Source organism: Hylobates moloch, unplaced genomic scaffold (assembly GCF_009828535.3).
Source record: "Hylobates moloch isolate HMO894 unplaced genomic scaffold, HMol_V3 SCAFFOLD_26, whole genome shotgun sequence".
Classification (NCBI taxonomy): Eukaryota; Metazoa; Chordata; class Mammalia; order Primates; family Hylobatidae; genus Hylobates; species Hylobates moloch.
Window position 1 is genome coordinate 3,413,430 of NW_026652301.1, and position 17,085 is coordinate 3,430,514.

Below are 17,085 nucleotides of genomic sequence, written 5' to 3' on the forward strand. Positions count from 1 at the left end.
ACCTATGCGGTATTCTTACTACAAAATTGAATTTCATTCTTATCAAGCCTCTGGATCTAACTATCAGTTTTCAGGAAATATGGGAGTGGTGGGAATCAGTAAACTTCAGACTAAGAGAAATTCTACTAGACAAATGACCTGGTTTCTTTAATGAATAAATTTCAAGGGATTAAAAAAGAGAGAGAGTGAGAAAGATGGAAGAAGAAGGGTTAAGGAGACTTAAGAGATACATCAACTAATTGCAGTGTGTGGCCCACGACTTGGTTGTGTCAACAAATACATTTTTAGGTATTATAAAAGAGAAAGGGAGAACCTAGAGATTAAAATGGATTTCATCGAAATGAAAACATTTATTCTTAAAAGACATTGTTAAGGGAATGAAAATACAAGCCACAGACAAAGTAAATATTTGTAAAACACACCTACTAGTGGGCTTTTCTCCAGGCTATATGAAGAATTTTCAAAAGAATATTAAGAAAAACTGCTCCATTTAAAAAATGAGCAATAAGCTAGGCATAGTGGATCATGCATGTAATTCCAGCACTTTGAAAGGCCAAAGCAGGAAAATTCTTTGAGGCCAGGAGTTTGAGACCAGCCTGGGCAACATAGTGAGACCCCATCTCTACATAAACTAAAAGTATTAGCTAAGAATGGTGGAGCACATCTAGCTACTCAGGGGGCTGAGGTTGGAAAATCACTTGAGCTCAGGAGTTCAAGTTTGCAGTGAGCTATGATCATGCCACTGCACTCCAGGCTGGGTGACAGAGCAGGACTCCATCTCTTTACAAAGAAAGTGGGAGAGGGGCAAGTAAACCAAACAGACACTTGACCAAGGTACAGATATAAATGGCAAATAAGCACATAAAAAGATGCTCAATATCATCACTTATTAGAAAAATGTGTTACAACCACAACAAGTTTCTACTTTATATCTGTTACAATGGTTAGAGTTTAATAATACTGGTGAGGATGCACAGCAAATGGAACTCTCACACTTCTGGTGAGAATGAAGATGGAACATTAGCAGTTTCCTATAAAGTTAAACATGTACTTACCATGGGACCCAGCAATCATATTCTTAGATATTTCCCTAAATGAATTAAAAACTTATATTCATATAAAAGCCTATACATTAATGTTTAGAGAGCTTTTAGTCATAATTGCAAAAAACTGAAAACCACCCAAAAGTCTTTCAACAGGTAGATGATGAGGCAAACTGTGTTATATCCACATAGCAGAATACTACTCAGCAATAAAAGGGAGAAATACAGTGACATAGGTGAATCATGAACACAATATACTAAGTGAAAGAAGCCAGACTCAAAAGGCTATATGGTGTGATTCCATTTGTATGACATTTGGGAAAAGGCAAACCTATAGAGACAAAAAAAAAATGCTTAGTTCCTGCCAGGGCCTGAGGGTAGGGAGAAGAACTGACAACCAAGGGACACAAGAAAAGTTTTTGGAATGATAGAAATATTGTATATCTTGGTTGAGATGGTGATTACAAGACTATGTTTGTCGACACTTACAATCGTATACTTAAAAGGATGAATAGTGCTGTATATAAATTATAGCTCCATTTCAAAAAAAAATTTTAGAAGACAAATCAACCAATTACAACTGGTTGTACATTGATTTAATTTTCTCATTTTAAAATCTTAAAAAAATTTTACAAGACAATTGGAAGTTTTTGAACACTGACCTGTTTTATGATAATAATCAATTATTATTTTCAAGGTGTTGTGATAGTATTACTGGTATATTTACATAACTAGTTTATACCTTCTAGAGATACATAAGGAAATGATATAATGCCTGGAATTGGCTTCTATATAATCTAGATGGGCAGAGCAAGGAATGCTGATGAAGCAAGATTATCCATGAGGTTATAATTATTGAAGCTGGGTAATGGTACAGGAGTGCTTAGCATGCTACTCTCTCTACTTTTAAATGTGTTTGAAATTTTATCTAATGAAACATTTTCTAATGTGCAATGATTTTGTAAAAACAGAACTCAATTCTATAAAAAAATACAGAAAGAAGGAATTTATGTTAGAGGAGCCAAGGCAAACATGGAAACTCACAGCATAAAAGTTGCTTTTTCAGTTCCCAGGAGGGTTGGAGCATAACTGTTGATTTCTTAATTGAAAATTCATCATGTCTGGCATCAGTTCATACTTCCAGACACTTGCTCTACCACTAAGCTACTTCTATCTTGATAATTAATGAATCAAGTCCTTATCTCCTGAGCCATTATTAACACATATTGATCACAAAATCTTAAACTAACCTGAAATATTTAAGTTTGGTACAAACTTTAGTACAAACAGTAGACCTCTGTAAGTTTCTGTCATTTGTTGCTGCCTATTATTAAAACTGTTTATTGCCTTTTGGTTTTAGATTTTACTCTTCTATTTAGTATGACTTTCTACCGCATGAATTTTATTTCATCTAATCTTGCTTCAAACTCTTGAAAATATAAATGTATTCAGAGGGGAAGATAGTAGACACATATGTAAGATCTTATTACAGAGTATTTAATAATTATATGCTACATGGTGCTACTGCAATGGTAACTTTCATTAATTAAAAAAATACTCCAAATGTATCTTGTCCTCAGTATTTTAACATTCCTCTGTTCTTATTCCCAAGAGAGTCCAGGAGGATAAGAGGCCGAGCAAGTGAGCCAGGGCCATGAGGCACAGGGTCACAACTAAACCAGTGGACCAATGCCAGCATGGCTCGGGCCAGAGCAGGAGGCAGCCAACAGCAGCAACGCCAGAGAGAGCTGGGAAGAGATCACAGTGGTGCAGCCAGAGGCAAACAGGTTGGGAGAGGTCAAAGCAGAGCGTGGCCTCTCAAGTTCACAGGACAGAAGTATTGGCCCTGCTGCCCCCTGTGACAGTGCATTCTTCAAGTGGTTGTATTTCAGGGACTGACTCCAATTGCATTGCTTTTTTTCTCCCCCAGTGCACCTGAATGACAGTAAATTCCTTAGTTCTTGGCTCTTCAGCAGCCCATTCTGAGTCTAATGTTGATATTAATATCAATCAAGTATTTAATGCATCTGGGCAAATTTAGAACCAGTATCAGGAAACAACTTGGACTGACTGACTTCTGTGAGAGATATCAATTTTTAAAATTTTTTAATTGACACGTTGTTATTGTACATATGTACGGATGCAATTTCATGTTTTGATACATATCTATGCTGTTTAATAATCAAATCAGGATAGTTAGTATATCCATCACCTCATGCATGTATCATTTCCTTGAGGTGAGAACATTCAAAGTCCTCTTTTCTAGCAATTTTGTGATTATATAATACCTTATTGTTAACCATAGTCACCTTCCTATGCAAGAGAACACCAGAATGTATTCCTCCTATCTAATTGCAACTTTGTGTCCTTAATTAAGCTCTCTCCATCTTCCTCATCCCCTCTTCCTTCCCCATTCTCTGGTAAACACTATTCTACTCTCTACTTCTATGATACTGACTTTTAAAAAAATTCCACATGTGAGTAAGATCATGTGTGTATTCGTCCATTCTTATGCTCCTAATAAAGGCTTACCTGAGATTGGGTAATTTATAAAGGAAAGAGGTTTAATTAACTCACAGTTTGGCATGGCCGGGGAGGCTTCAGGAAACTTACAATCATGGCAGAAGGGGAAGCAAACACGTCCTTCTTCACATGGTGACAGCAAGGAGAAGGCTGAGCAAAAGAGGGAAAAGCCTCTTACAAAATCATCGAATCTGGTGAGAACTCCCTCACTGTCATGAGAACAGCAGCATGGGGTAACCACCCCTATGATTCAATTACCTCTCACCAGGTCCCTCCCATGACACCTGGGGATTATGGGAATTACAATTCAAGATGAGATTTTGGTGGGGGCACAGCCAAATCATATCAATGTGGTATTTGTCTTTCTGTGTCTGGCTTATTTAACTTAACATAATGTCCTCCAGGTTCATCCATGTGGTCACAAATGACAAGATTTCTTTTTTTTAATCATAGAATGGTATCCACATTTTCCTTTTGTCTGTCTGTCTGTCTTTCTTTCTTTCTTTTTTTTTTTTTTTTTAGATGGAGTTTCACTCCTGTTGCCCAGGCTAGAGTGCAATAGCACAATCTCAGCTAACCACAACCTCTGCCTCCCGGGTTCAAGCGATTCTCCTGCCTCAGCCTCCTGAGGAGCTGGGATTACAGGCATAAGCCACCGTGCCCAGCTAATTTTATATTCTTAGTAGAGATGGGGTTTCTTCATGTTGGTCACATTGGTCTCGAACTCCCGACCTCAGGTGATCCACCAGCCTCAGCTTCCTAAAGTGCTGGGATTACAGGCATGAGCCACCGTGCCTGGCCCACATTTTCTTTATCCATTCACTGTTTAACACTTAGATTGATTCCATATCTTGGCTATTGTAAAAAGTGCTACAATAAACATGAGAGTGGAGACATCTCTTTGACATACTGATTTAATTTCCTGTGGATATATACCTAGTAGTGGGATTGTTGGACCATATGGTAATTCTATTTTTAATTTTTTTAAGGAATCTTCATACTGTCCTTTCTCCAATGTATATACTCCTGGCACCTTTGTTTTCCATAATGGCTGTACTAATTTACAATCTCACTAACAGTGTGTAAATGTCTCTTTTTCTCCACATACCTGCCTACAGTTGTTTCCTTTCATCTTTTTGATAATAGCTATTCTAACTGGAGTGACGTGATATCTCACTGTGGTTTTCATTTGCATTTCTCTGATGATAAGGGTATCTTTTCATATACCTGTTGGGCATTTGTATGTCTTTTTTTTTGAGAAATGTCTGCTCAGGTGTTTTTCTCATTTTTAAGTTAGGTAATTTATTTCTTTGCTGTTGAGTTTTTCAAACTCCTTATATATTCTGAATATTAACCCTTGCCAGATAGTTTGCAAATATTTTCTCCCATCATGTAGGTTGTCCCTTCACTCTGCTTATAGATCCCTTTGCTGTACAAAAGCTTTTTAGTTTTATATAATCTCATTTGTTTCTTTTTTTGTCACTTGTACTTTTGAGGTTTTATTTTAAAAATCCTTGCCCAACCCCAGGTCAGGAAATGTTTCCCCTATGTTTTCTTCTACTAGTTTCATAGTTTCAAGCCTTTAATTTAAGTCTTTAATCCATTTTAACTGAGTTTTGTATATGGTGAGAGGTAGGAATCTAGTCTCATTTTTCTGCATGTGGGAGATGTGATTTTTAAATTTTTTAAAAATTTTTAGGTAGGAATCTAGTCTCATTTTTCTCAATTTTCCTCCACACCATTCATTGAAGAGATTGTCCTTTCTCCAGTGTGGATTATTGGCACCTTTGTTGAAAATCAGTTGGCTGTTGGCTGTAGGTTTGTTAATTTATTTCTGAGCTTTCTATTCTGTTCCATTGGTCAATGTTTCTGTTTTTATGCTATTTTGGTTACATTAGCTTTGTAGCATATTTTGAAGTCAGGTAATGTGAGGTCTAAGCCTTCCTTCTTTTTTATCATAATTGCTTTAGCTATTTAGGGTCTTTGTGGTTCATATAAATTTCAGGATTGTTTTTCTAATTCTGTGAAAAATATCATTGATATTTAATAGGCATTGCATTAAACCTGTAGATCACTTTGGGTATTATGGCCATTTTCAGAATATTAATTCTTCCAATCCATAAACATAGGTTATCTTCCCATTTATTTGTGTCCTTCTCAATTTCTTTCATCAATGTTTTGTAGTTTTTCAGTGTAGAGATCTTTCACTTTCTTAAGTTTATTCCTAAGTGTATTAGTCTGCTCTTGCATTGCTATAAAGAAATACTTGAGACTGGGTAATTTATAAAGAAAAGAGGATTCACTGTCTCATGGCTCTGCAGACTGTACAGGAAGCATGGCGGCTTCTGCTTTTGTGGAGGCCTCAGAGAGCTTCCAAGAATGGTGGAAGACAAAGAGGGAGCAGGCCTCTTACATAGCAGGAGCAGGACCGAGAGAGAGGGAGGAGGTGCTACACATTTTTAAACAACCAAATGTCTTGAGCATGCACTCACTATTGTAACACAGTACCCAGGGGAATATCCAGGCCCCATATCCAACATTGGGGATTACAATTGAACATGAGATTTGGGTGGGGACACAGATCCAAACCATATCACTATCTTACTTTTCTTGCAGCTCTTGTAAATGGAATTTTTTTCTTGGAATTTTTATAAAAATTTTTTAAAACCTTAAATATCATATTTCCAAACATGATCTTAAAGACTTTTTTCCTGTGTTAAAAAATAGTAAGTAATGTCTGTTTCTCATATGATTTATAGTAGAACCCTATTATAGTGTGGTTGATTACTTAAATGGATTTATGTATAAAATGAGACAAAGCCATTGTTCCCTAAATTAAAAATACAAAAAAAATCAAAATAGAGATGGCTTCTGGAGGTGCCTTTCAATCTAAGATTAGAAACTATCTTTCTAATCCACCTCAATCTGAACACCACTGTAAACATGTGAAGAAAGTATTTTGCTTTGTTTCCCCTTCTAGGCTCTACTTGTCCTCATAGTTACCATAGATGTCTCTCCCATTTCACTAAACTCTTGTCCTTGGCTCACAAACCCCAGATGTCTGTAGGGTAGATTCAGGACCTAGTTCCTAATCTCGTCACCACCAAAGTCTCCTTTAAATATCTATCCTTCTTCTTCTTCTCTTCATTCACACACAGTCTCATTAGTTTAAACAATGTTGTTTCCACTTTGAGATGCCATAATTTTATTTACAAGCAAGGAAATTTGATCTTTAATCAGCCTATATGTGATGTGTAGCAACAATACAGAAATAAGCCATACATGGCTACTTTATTTGGATTTGCAAGTTGTGGACTGCACAACTCCAGAAGGATAGCCATCTAAACGTTCTGAAAATGGAAGCATCGGGACCGTATGGCATTTTGCTGTTTTTAATGCAAGGTGCTACATCACAGTGGTATGGGTGCCAAACAGTAAGTCTGCTAAGTCCCAGCTATTCTGACACGGCCAATGATTAACACCCTGGCTTCAGACAGGCACTTGCTGTCTGCATTTATCAAATAAAATCAAAGAATTAATAATCTGTAAGATCTAACTTTTTGCTAGGTTTTTTTTTTTTTTTTTTTTTTTTTTTTTTTTTTTTTTTGTGAACTGTGAGACTTTGGGTATCTTGCTTAAATGCTTGTTGTCCCTATTTCTTGAGATAACTTGAGTAATTCACAAGATTGATATGAACTTACAACAACTGGCTATAAAAAATGGTTTGAAATCATTTTAAATGCATTATACAAATATAGGGGGGCACTTCACCTAAAATTAGCTTTGTTCAGTTTTACTTATCAAAATGGACTCACAACTTTTGGGGGGAAGAACTTGCCTCTGCTAGTGAAAATAGCAAAGCAAAAGAACTGTATCGAAGCCAGGACTTCAAGGCCTAAGGCAGGAGCAGAAGGTAGAAAGTAGAAATATTTTTCCCGACCTGTTGAGCCCTTCTGGCTCCCGGCACCTGCTCTTACTGAAAAAAAATCTGGCTGAGGCTGGAAGTTATTGTGAATATTCACAGCTTTCCTTATGCAATAGGACCCTATAAGCAGTAAAAAGGACTTTCTTGGCTGGGCGCTGTGGCTCATGCCTGTAATCCAGCATTTCAGGAGGCCTAGGTGGGCAGATCACTTGAGGTCAGGAGTTTGAGATCAGCCTAGGCGGGCAGATCACTTGAGGTCAGGAGTTTGGGACCAGCCTGGCCAACATGGCGAAATCCGTCTTTATTAAAAATACAAAAATTAGCCAGGTGTGGTGGCGCACACTTGTAATCTCAGCTATTAAGGAGGCTGAGACAAGAGAATTGCTTGAACCTGAAAGGCGGAGGAAGTTGCAGTGAGCCGAAATCACTGCACTCCAGCCTGGGTGACAGATCCCTCTTCTCAGTAGATTATTTATCATCCACTTCCCTGCTGTCCCCACTCTGTCCCAGATCTGAAGATCCATATATTTTCAGACTTCTTAGGTAAACTCAAGGAAGCTTTCATGTTGCTGTTCTTATTATGCCAAGTCAGGATCTTCTAAACCATGAGCTTGCACAATTAGATCATGTGCATTTACTCTGATGTACTTTGCATCATCTAGCTCTGTAAAGTACAATTTGCCTTCTGTTTCTTTCTGAAGTCTTTTCCCCCCTACTTCACAAACATTTATGTTCTTTTACAAACATTAAAAGCATTTAACCAAATGTGGGAAGCAAGTGAAGTTATCTTAGTACTGAGGCATTAGACTGTTCTATTTCTCTGAAGAATGTTATTGTGTGACCTCACTAGGGAGGGAAATAAATAGAAGCATATGTTGTTGATAATATTTCTCTGCATAAGATAAACTGAGAAGTGGGTGAGCAGAATCAGGGCGTGCAAGCTAATTCAGCTCTGGAATGTCTGAAAGAGACTTGGGGACTAATTGAACACCCAGAGAAGATGACAAGATATTTGGGTTGTGGTGACATAGGCTTTAATGTATGATTCATGTGGGCTTGCTTTACATCTTTCCATTTCAGGTTGGAAATGAAATTAAGCATCTTATAAGTGAACTGCAAGTCAATGTAGAGTTAATCTAGTGTTTGTTTGAGTGTTTGTTCTCAATATCTTGTTAATTAAATCACATTATGTGGGAGTCAGTGGTCCTAGGCTCCAGTTCTGGCTCAGAAATTGATTTTATTGCCCTTTCTATTTATGAAATATGAGTGATATGAAAAGCCATAATGCCTCAGGGGGCATCAAATGCCAATTATGCTGGCTCCAGGATATCTATAAAAAGGATATTAAGGGTAAATACTTTGGTTCTTCCTTTCATCCAGAAACCCAGTGAAACTTCTACATGGATAAAAATTTGCTCCAGGGTGTCAAGGCAAATTGAGGATGATGATGTCAGAGTTGCAACCTGTGTAATTTTGATATGTCACATATTACTACGTAATTCCTATTTAAAAAAAGAAACAGACACAGATACAGAAGCAGAGAAAAAAGAAATAGAGAAACAGACAGGGCTATTGAGTGGAAGACTTTGCTTCTCAAGACTTCGCAACAAATAGGAAGTACACATACAGGGCTAGACTTTGCAGGCCTCCATCTGCCCTTTTAATTCTTTCACCATCTTGAGGCCACTGAAATCTCCTATTCCCATGCCTCAGATCCTCTTCTGCTACCAACTGTCCATTATTTTAAATGAAATACTGCTCATTCCAGGGTTGCTTTTAATAGGTGATTCCACAAGACCTCATAAATTACCAAAGGAACAAATTGATAACATTGTGCTCCACCTAGATGACTTGTCTTTCAATACCCACCACTGGAGAGACCTCATATTTCCGAACTTTGAGGAAGAGGAAAAGAAAACATACCTTTCCTAGAGTTTTGTTTTCCTTCAAAAGCAGTCAGTCTAGAGATGAATCAGGGGGCCATTTGCCAGGTACTAGCTTCAGCTTTGTAAGCTGATATGAATGGAGAGCAAGCTTACCTTTAACCCTTTGCATATTGGAAAAGCAAATTAGAAACTGAGTTTCCTTTTAGGTCTTACCATTCCTTCATCGATGCTCTGGAAGACATCCAATTCTTCTTTTGGTGGAAAAACTCCCCCAAATCTACATTTTTTACTTTCAAGGTTTATGCGATAGAGTCTTTCTTACTGCAACAACTTGATCTACATTGAGTGATATTAATATAAACCCATAATTATTGATTTGCATATATACATTTCTTTCTCTTGTCCCAGTCCCATCTTTAATACCCTAAATACATCCTGAATCACTTTGTATAACTAACGATAAATAAAAGCAATGCTAGTTACTTTATTTATTCAGGAAATACTGTGTCTTAGAAAGACAAATTAGTTTAGCTTGCTTGTCACTTTAGGTATTTCAGTGGAGTGGAAAATAATCCACTGACCTTGAAGACCATGTTGCTTCTGTTCCCTAAAATGTCTCAAAGTAGCTGTGTGCAGGTAAGTTTCTATCCCAATGTAATAATACATTTTCTTTCCTTTATTGTCAAAATGTAAGGTCAGAGAAAGGTCTATGAAAAGTGTGCTGCCACCCCAAAATATGAAGCAACAATTTACAATTATTGGTGTAACACAAATGTCATTTAACCAACATTTATTTGAGTATATCATATTCCCCTAGGCTCTGAGAATACAGGAATAAACTAGATAGACAACAGACCCTGTCCCTTTGCCTGCTGGGATTATCAGCCTTGCTTAACTACAAGGCTTAACAGAGGTTTCAGATGCAATTTTTTTTTTTTTTTTTTGAGATGGAGTCCTGCTTTGTCACTCAGGCTGGAGTGCAGTGGCACAATCTCGGCTGACTGCAACCTCTGTCTCCTGGGTTCAAGCGATTCTCCTGCCTTAGCCTTCTGTGTAGCTGGGATTACAGGTGTGTGCCACTTACCCCGGCTAATTTTGTATTTTTAGTAGAGATGTTGGCCAGGCTGATCTTGAACTCCTAACCTCAAGTGGTCCACCCACCTCCGCCTCCCAAAGTGCTGGATTCAGGTGTGAGCCACCGCACCTGGCTTCAGCTACAAATCTTAATGAGTAGACTCAATATCTCTCAGAATCCATTGCACAGGATGACTCAGTTGTTTGAGTTTCCCCAGAGATTTTGTTAGAAGTGCTCAAGACTAAATCCACTTATGATCTTGTGCTTGGGTCTCCTTTTCACTGCTCAGTCCATCGAGGGCAAGGCCAACCAGCCACCCGGATAAGGGCACAGCTCCCCTGGCTTCTGTAGCGCCCCTGCAGCTCTATCAGTCTCTGCAGCAAAATTGCCCCATGGTGGAACACAAGTGGGAAAGAATTTTCCTCTGCCTAAAATAATGTCACAATTCGTCACTTGAGCTTGAAGCTGCACAAAGACAGCCCCTTTTGCTTCTGCCTACTACCCTTCTTTGCTAAGATACTTGACTACCTCTAGGATCTGGCTGAGGAAAAGACACCTAACATTATTGAGTGCTCACATGTGCCAGGCACTGTTCTAAGTACTTTAAAGATATTAATTCATTCAACTCTCAAAACAGCACATGTTGGGGCAGGGGAGAACACTATTCTTTCCTATTTTAGAGATGAGAAAAGTAGGATCTGATGTACTAGTTATCTATCACCATACAACAAATGATCAAACACTTAATGGCTTAAACAACTTCACATTTTCTATGAATCAGGGTATGGCTTAGTGGGGGCCTCTGTTTTAAGGTTTCTCACAAAGCTGCAATTCAAGGTGTTGGCCAAGGCGAGGGTCTCATTTGAAGGCTTGATAGAGAAAGGATCTGCTTCCGTATTCATGTAGGTGGTTGTTGGCAGGATTCAGTTCCTTTGGGATATTGAATTGATGGCCTGGATTCCTAACTGATGGTTGACAGTGAACATCCTCAGTTCCATGCCATGTGGGCCTCCCCAACATGACAACTTGTTTCATAAAAGCCAGCAAGAGGGAGAGTCTGCTAGTATGACAAAAGTCAGAATCTTTCGTAGACATGAAAGTGATATCCTAACACGTTTGACATATTTAATTGGTTAAAAAGCAAGTTATAGCTCTTGTCTTCATTCAAGAGATTATGTGTGAATAGTAGGAGACCTGGATCTTTGGGGGCCATCTGAGAGTCTTTCTCCCAGACAGAAAGCTTAAATAATTTACCAAGAATTAGGAGTCAGCATTTAAGCATAGGAAATCTACCTCCAGAGGAAAATGAGACTCAAATGGTTTGGAAATCAGGCTAGGCACAGAAATAAATATGAATTTCTGTTTTATCACCTTTTGGATGAGTCACTAAAACAAGGGTGATAAAGATGTAGGCTTTTTTGTGGTAGTTTTTTTCCCCATGCAGGGTTTTTAAAAAATTTGAAAACCACATTATATGGTTTCACATAGTTATATGAATTTCCAGGAGCTTTAAAAATAATCAGAAAATATGTTGCCACCATTTCTTCCATTCACATGTGGCACCAGCTATTAGACTAGAGCTAAGTAACAACTCAGTAACAATGTGCTTGTCTGATCCCAACAACCTCTTTTGAGCCCTCTTCTTGTTACTAGCATGGCATTTATATGAATTGCTACAAATGCAATTGAATAGAGAATATAGTAGACCTGAGAACTAAATAGTGAGCCCATTTATGGGGTAAATTAAAAGTGGCTTCTCCCAGATATTTAATCTATACCAAATTTCTTCAAATAATGAGAAAGGTATACATAGATATTAAACATTATCTAAAAACGTACTATCAAAAAGTGCTGTTCGCTTAGCAAAATCACATATGTATTTGTAGAGAACTGATCTAAAAGGATATCTCTTAGATGTCCTGAGAGAAGGCTACCTAATCATCTGCTTAACCACAGACTAGTACCCATAAGTGCTAGCTTCCCGAAATGCAAATACCACACCTTTGAGGTACAACCTTTCAGGGACTGGGATTTTTCATTTGTTTCTTTATTTGTTTAATGAGCATATATTCTGTATGCTAGACACTATATTAAGACATCTAATTGTAATAACTCAAACTGTGAAACACTGAAATGCACATGATAATTTCAACGATGTCTTCTAGCAAGTCTGTGGTGTACAGGAACAAAACCTTGGTCTTCTGCTTTTCTAATATTCCAGGCTGCCTTGGTTCAAATTCTCTTGATAATGTATATAAAATTGCAAGGTTGACTTTGGGTTATGAATATTACCCTTGGCAGGCTGCTTCCAAATTATCATATAATTGTATGTTAATTATCATATTCCTCATACTTCAAATGAACTTATATAGGAAATATAATTATAGCTACTAGATTCTAGGCTCTGGGAATTAGGTGATTCAAACCGGCTCTTTCTCTCTTGTAATCCCGTAGGAGCATATCTTAAAAGAGGAATGGTATTTCCCACCACAGTCCCAGCTGGTAATTCTGATTGTCCCATGATTTCACAGCTGCAAATCAGCCCCCACCCAATCACACTTGTCTCTGGCAATGATCCTTTCCTTAATTAGAACATGACTTAGACTTTAGTCCTAACTTATCTGTTGCCTTGGCCCTGGGCTACCTGAGTACAGGCTGGTTTAGTTGGAAAAGAAAACCTACTTGAACATAGGTCTGTTTGCCCTAACATTGAACAAAGGGAAGAGCCATTTGTCTGGTTGCTGAATTTACTTTATTTAGCAACTGAATTTATTTTCTTTGACAACTTCTGTCTCTTACAGTCTAGTCTTGTGTCTAGGCTTTGTATTTGTGGTGTCATTTTTATAGTTCTTATTCCTTCCTCAACTTGGGTATGGCCTCTAGAAAAAGCCACTAGGTCTTGTCCAAGCCTGTATGTGACAGCATTTGTGGTGTGATGTGAGGAGCAGGCAAGGCTTTCCTCTAAGGCAGCAGGTAGGTCAAACCTAATATTGCCCTTTACTCCTTTTTTAAAAAAATCTTACATCTCCAGGGTCCCCGTCACTTCCCTTGAGTGGCTGAGTCATACAGATAAGAGCTTTCCTCTAGAAGTCTATGTCAAAATACATGTATATTAGAGAGGAGGGCATATTTAAAGAAACTTGTGATTTCTGGCATTCTTTCTGCTCACCTTACACTTTGATACATTCTCTTGGAAAGGCACCAATAGAAGGTAAATAGAAGATACACAGAAAATGAGGATGGGGTGAAATGACAGGAAAGGTAAACATTTTATTTTTCAAATGACAAATATTCATTAAGCATCTACAATGTACATGGTACTATAGTAGATAGTTGGGGAAGATATTAAAGTGATGCAAAATCTGCTTCCATGAATTTGGGAGATAATCTGTGAGCCAATATCTATATGTGAATCCATATGTTTCACATATAGATTTGTGAAAAAGGTAACAGTGCCATTTGGTACATGTAAAAGTGCTCAAAACAGATAGTATTTGCTGCAGAGTCCTCTCACAGAGGACATGGTATTAGAGCTGTATAGTTAAGAAGGAGGAATCTCAGATTTATTATTATACTGTATAATCACTGGTGGCTTGGAATTGGACTGTGCATAGTGTTTGGTAGAGAAAAGAAGGAAACAAATCAGGCTACAATGAAAGATTTACTTTGAGCAACTGAAGACAGGAGTTGAGACTGTATCTCATGGGCTCTAGATAGCCATGTGCTATAGTCTGAATGGTTTTGTCCCCTTCTCAAAAATTCATGTTGAAACTTAACCCCAATGCAACAGTGTTGGAAAGTATGGCCTTTGGGAGGCGACTGAGTTTTAAGAGCTCTGCCCTAATGAATGGGATTAGGTGCCCCTATAAGAGGGCTGGGCAAAGGGAATTTGACTTTTGTCCCTTCAACTTCTGCTATGAGGACAGAGCTGTCCTCCTCTCCAGAGGAAGAGGTGTTCAAGGTGCTATCTTAGAAGCACAGATGGGACGTTTATCAGACAACCAAATCTGCCCGTGCCTTGATCTTGAACTTCCCAGCCTCCAGAATTGTGAGAAAATAAATTTTTCTTCTTTATAATTATAGTTTCTTGTAATTTATAATTACCCAGTCTGTAATATTTTGTTATAGCAGCATAAACAGACTGTGGCAGTTAATACTGAGTGTCAACTTGATTGGCTTGAAGGATGTAAAGTATTGATCATAGGTGTGTCTGTGAGGGTGTTGCCAAAGGAGATTAACATTTGAGTCAGTGGGCTGGGAAGGGCAGACCTACCCTTAATCTAGGTGGGCACCATCTAATCAGCTGCCAGTGCAGTTTGGATATAAAGCAGACAGAAAAACGTGAAAAGGCTAGACTGGCCTAGCCTCCCAGCCTACATCTTTCTCCTACGCTGGATGCTTCCTGCCCTTGAACATCAGACTCCAAGTTCTTCAGTTTTGGAACTCAAACTGGCTCTCCTTGCTCCTCAGCTTGCAGATGGCCTATTGTGGGACCTTGTGATCGTGTGAGTTAATACTTAATAAACTCCCTTTTATATGTATCTATCCCATTAGTTCTTTCCCTCTAGAGAACCCTAATACACATACAAAGACATTATCCCAGCTAGGTGAATATAAAAATAACAAGATAAAATGGGTGTCTTAGGAAGAATTGTGTTGATAGGGGATTTGAGATAGGAGACACTGCAGGAGAAAGGACTGATTAGGCAACAGCAGACATCCAAATTTGTTTAAGACAGTAATGTTAAAAAAAAAAAAAAAAAAAAACTTCAGCCAAATTAACTTTAAAGGAGTTTGAGCAACGAACAATTCACCAGTCAGGCAGCCTCCTGAGCCAGAGTAGGCTCTGAGACTCCAGCGCAGCCACATGGTGGAAGATGATTTACGGACAGAAGAAGGAAAGTGACATACAGAAAACAGAACTGAGGTACAGAAACAGCTGGACTGGTTACAGGTTGGGGTCTGCCATATTTGAACAAGGTTCGAAAAACTGGCTACATTTGATTGGCCAAACTCAGAGATTGACAGAGGTGTGGGCTATGGTCTGTTTACTCCTCCACTTACTATAGTTCACGGTGTACACAGAAACCTTTAGGCTGAACGTAAAATATGTAAGGAGGCTGCTTTAGGCTAAACTTGATTTAACAGTAACTAGGGATGAAGGTGAAAGAAAAAAAGGATTTTACATAATTGTCTGGACATGGAAAATTATTGAGATGAAGGGACAAAGAAGACAATGAGGTTTCCAGCCTGAATGACTCAACTTCAGGCGGGTGAGGGTGACCTAGTGTCAGCTAGGTGACTTAGTAAAAGGTAAAGCCCCAGATCTCAATAAGTATAATTAGAGATTCACAGAATTTTAAAGCTGGAAAGGGCTCTAGTGACAATCTATTTTAGATCCTTTATAAGAGGACAACTAAAGCAAAAGAAAGGTCTGTGACTCAATCCAGGACAGTGAGCATTGAGCGGGGCTATAGGTAGCAGCACCTACATCTTCTCCCACTGGGCCATCCTGCCTGTTTCCCCATCCTGACCATGTAGGTCTCTGGACAGTGGCTCTCAAGGTCTGAACCGAGGACCAGAGCCTGTCTGCAGCAAAATTAGGCAAAATAAGGGGAATAGATAATTTTTCAAAAAGTTAATCATTTAAGGAATCAACCTTTACTCTGTAATCTAAGTTCCTAACACAGTTTTTGTTTTGTTTTGTTTAATTTACGAATCTGAAAAACCCACAGGTCTGAGAGTCATTTCTCTGTAGGATAGCAAGTTATGTGTGAGCTCTCTTTCCCAAAGCACAAGAGCAGAGGGTAAAGTTGCAACCACAAAAAGGATGACAACAGTGTTTTCCGGGCTCTGCCCCCATCCCCACTGCCAGGATTACAGCCATCTTCCCTTTGTTGTAATTCTCTTGCGACAGGGGTGGGCAGGAGTCCCCGACAGAGGGGTGGGGGCAGGTGAGCGGCTCCCACCACGCAGAGCTCGGAATCACTGTCTCTCGGCCGTAGACCAAGGCTTGGTGGTGGCAGCGGGGGCGTGGACATCCATCCATTCTTTGATACAGCCCTGTGGGATTTCTTTACTCCCCAGTCATATGTAAGGTACACTGCAAAAGCAGCTTCAAGCCCCCTCCCCAGCTAATTACCTTCGCGGAATGACGCCTCAGTCCCTCACAGAAGCAGACCCTGATGGGCTGTCCCTTCCGGGCTCCAGAGAGGCTCCGCCGCCCGCCGGGATCCAGGGCTGAGCTCTCCCGGGGGTTGGAAAAACCCGACAGAGGATAACGGGTCACAGCACCGTCCTGGCACTAAGTCTCGGGACTTGGGCACGCTGAGTTAGCCGGCGGGAAGGCCTGTGGCGGCAATCACCAAAGGTCGAGCAAGGGCTGACCCATTTCCTCCAAAAATGAGCTAAAGGGAAAGCAGTGCCCCGGAGTCAAGGGATCGGGGCTGCTGCTCCTTCGGCTAGCGGCGCGAACAAGTCATGCTACTTGGGCCTGTTTCCTCAAGTGTAAAATGAGGGGTCTAGGATTCCCTCTAGGAATGTACGATTCTAAAATCGAACAGGGTTTGGTAGCACCGCCGAGGCGGAGCCTCACGGGGCGCCGCGGGAATCCAACGACAGTACTCTCCACAG

General features: G+C 39.3%; 1 long non-coding RNA gene across 1 annotated transcript in view; it reads right to left on the reverse strand.

Moving 5' to 3' along the window:
- The window catches only part of LOC131382478 (uncharacterized), a 54,578-nt gene extending 37,578 nt beyond the window's left edge, over positions 1 to 17,000 (reverse strand). Inside the window, exons 1-2 of the long non-coding RNA XR_009211984.1 lie at positions 16,595 to 17,000; positions 3,657 to 3,716 (exon numbers count right to left, since the gene is read on the reverse strand). This is a non-coding gene — a long non-coding RNA (uncharacterized LOC131382478). The remainder of the gene's footprint in view (positions 1 to 3,656; positions 3,717 to 16,594) is intronic.
- Positions 17,001 to 17,085: the final 85 nt, after the last annotated feature.